General features: G+C 32.5%; 1 protein-coding gene across 4 annotated transcripts in view; it reads left to right on the top strand.

Annotated features, from left to right (window-relative positions):
- The first annotated feature begins 279 nt into the window (after window positions 1–279).
- The window catches only part of LOC135210937 (nephrin-like), an 845,298-nt gene continuing 842,216 nt past the window's right edge, over window positions 280–3,361 (top strand). For 2 of the 4 annotated variants that reach the window (XM_064243913.1, XM_064243909.1), the window contains exon 1: window positions 337–379. The gene's annotated coding sequence lies outside the window, so the exon portion shown is untranslated. Of the gene's footprint in view, window positions 380–3,361 lie in introns of all 4 variants that reach the window. The other 2 variants (XM_064243910.1, XM_064243911.1) reach the window with 2 other exon arrangements.

The following is a 3,361-nucleotide window of genomic DNA, read 5'->3' as shown; positions in this document are numbered from 1 at the left end:
GTACCTACTGATTAATAAAGGACAGTTTCCGGGTTGTCATTAAACTCTTTACGTTCAAAACTAAAAGAGCAATAGACAGCTCTCGAGATGAGAAGCATGAAAGCTCTATAATTCACCGCTGGTTATGGTGAAAAGAGAGTGAAGGAGAAATGAGCATGGAGAGGTGTTTGAGAATTGGAAGGCGAGGAGGGGGAGGAGGAAAGTGGAGGAGAAATGGGGAGCGGGGAAGGGGTTTGAGGACTGCGAGTATGAGCGAGCAATGAAGTGGGAGAGAGGAGACGCCGGCCGTGAACCTGGCTCAGGCCGCTCAGCTCAGCTCTCACACTCAGTAGCTCTTGTGCTGTACGTGGCTATGGATGTGGGTAACGTTCGCCTGGACGTGGGTTGCGGAATTCGGCCATTCTTTTCGCTGTTATTGATGATCTAAACCTAATTGTGATTTGTAATTTTGTTCATAAGAGTCGGTGAATTACCAGATGTGTTTATGGTTATATGTAAATCATCTACTGTTGAAGAATATTGACAAGGGATGAGAGGAAGTTGTGCATCCAGAAAATTTGGTGCCAAAGGTTTTAACGGTGAAAGTGATTACTTGATATATATATATATATATATATATATATATATATATATATATATATATATATATATATATATATAAATGGAAAGTGTTCTTAGTGTATCAATTTAGCCTATATTTGTTCGTGGATTTTTATTATAAATAGTAATGCACACAAATTTGCATCTACGGTAAGAAATAATGTCCGTGGAAAAACTGCGGAAATTATTGAGTGATGTACATGGCATATAACCTATGCCCTCTCTTTGGCCGTGTTAGTATAGGTCATACTGTAAATGCCGAATATGTGTTAAAGCTGCCCTGATAGTGGATAGGTTTGGGTCAGAGTGAAACATAGTTGTAAGAAAAGGAGGAAAACCGATTTTGTGAAACGAAAAATTAATGATTAAGGATCGATTTGTGTTCAGTCGAAGAGCACAATTCCTTGGAAATAGACTTTGCAAACGGAAATAGACTGCAAACGCTTCTAGTACTGGTGGTTCGTATGAATTGTGTTTAAGGAAAAGCAGTGAAAAATAAAGATAATCCTAAAACAAATTTAAATAATTGTGATTTGTGACCCAAAAGAGTTTATAATGGAGTATGAGTAAGATATCTGCAGAAATGGCTTCTGGGTTAAAGTTAATGGCTTGTTATCCTTAGAGAAGAATAACAGAGTGCACAGATCCCAAAAGCCCGTTATAGTTCTCGGTTCTCAGATTTCTAATTGTTTTAGCATATTCATTGTTCTTACCACAATGAGTTATGAAACAACAGCACAAATTATTCACAAGAATATTTGCTTCATGTTGACGTGGCTTGACGAAGCACTTCCATTATGTGTTGCAGGAATTTCTTGTGTGTGAAAAATAGACATTGTAATTGACGAATATTGTAGAAAGCTATATATAATATATAACATTCGTCAGTTGCAATATTTATATATATATATATATATATATATATATCTATATATATATATATATATATATATCGAGAGAGACTGAAAGAGAGATGCGTGCGGAAAATATATACATTTGTCAAGGTATATTGAAACCTCTTGAAGCTATACTACTACGTCTTTCAGTCAACTGGATGGGAGCTAAGATTAAATTTTTACGTTCACAATTTCCACATGTTCGCATAATAATAAGATTATATATATATATATATATATATATAATATATATATAATATATATATAAATATATATATTATATATATATTTATGTATTAATTATATTATATAATATATATATATATATTATAATATATATATATGTATGATATATATATATATACTATATATATGTATATATATATATTAATATATATATATATATATATATTTATGTATATATATATATATATATATATATATATATATATTTAATGTATATATAATAATTATATAGATATATATATATATATAGTGTATATATAATATATATATATCTATATATATATATATATATATATATATATATATATATAGCATTCTATATCAATAGCATATAATCAAATTTGGACTCATATCGGGATCAAATCCCGGTATCTCAAATGAAAGGACAATATACTACCAGTTGACCCACATAAGCCATAAAGAAGCAGAAACCTAATTAGAATACACGCATATATATATATATATATATATATAATTAATTAATAATAACTTTAGCACGTGATTCAATTATCACACATCCACAGATTAAAAGTAAGAGACGGGGTTTAGGTCCTGACCTAAACCCCATAGTATTAGAAGTCACAAATATATATACTACAGAGACAGTATGACGAACATACACACAACCGTTTGAGAATGCAGATCCTCCCACAGGCAGGTGTCAAGGTAGGAGTGGCTTCCAACATTCATTTGGCTAAAATTTACAATGAATTCTCAAGGGACACTACCGATAAACGTACCCACCGTAGGTGACAGTCCACACCTGACAGGTGTCAGGGAGGTGGGGTTGGAAATCTCATTACCACTACTGCCCAACTAGCTGTGTTTACAAATATAATAATCCTATTTCCATACATCTCTACTGCCTACCTTAAAATTTAAACAGTTTACAAATTTCCTTTGATATTAAAGGATCAAGTTTATACATTCCTTGACTGATGTTCATATTATTGTTGTCACTTTCTTTTATAAAGCTAGATTGAATTATATTCCTTTCTATTGCATTATTAGAACACAATCTTTTTTGCACCTTCCCAGTTAATAGCATGATTGTTCTCACTAACATGTGCAAAAATACCACTATTTCCCCGTGCATATCTCACACATTTTATATGTTGTTCTATTCGCTTTTCCAGTGCTTTACCCGTTTGACCAATGTAAAAGTTGTCGCAAGACTTACATGGAATTTTGTATACACATCCATTGGTATTGTCGGGGGAGTTCTTAATAAGTACATGATTCATTGTTTTTAAAAGCGACATTAACACCAAAATGCTTCAAGAGATGGGGGATATCTTTCATATTATTATTATAAGGTGGTACAAGCAAATTTTTGTTGTTGTAAGGTTCTTTTTTATTTTGATACATGGTCATTTTTGCCCGCTACCAATGCATTGTTTAGTACACTGTCCGGATATTTCCCTTGAGAATTCAATGTAAATTTTAGCCAAATGATTTTTGGAAGCCACTCCTACCTTGCCACCTACCTGTGGGTGGATCTGCAGTCTCAATCGGTTGTGTGTATGTTCGTTAGTACTGTCCCTGTAGTATATATATTTGTGACTTCTAATACTATGTATCAGTCCTTCATCAATGGCTTAGAAATAAAGTCGAAACCA

The sequence above is a fragment of the Macrobrachium nipponense genome, chromosome 4 (assembly GCF_015104395.2).
Source record: "Macrobrachium nipponense isolate FS-2020 chromosome 4, ASM1510439v2, whole genome shotgun sequence".
NCBI classification, from domain to species: domain Eukaryota; kingdom Metazoa; phylum Arthropoda; class Malacostraca; order Decapoda; family Palaemonidae; genus Macrobrachium; species Macrobrachium nipponense.
Note: the sequence above shows the minus strand (reverse complement) of the source record. Positions and strands in the feature narration are given on the sequence as shown.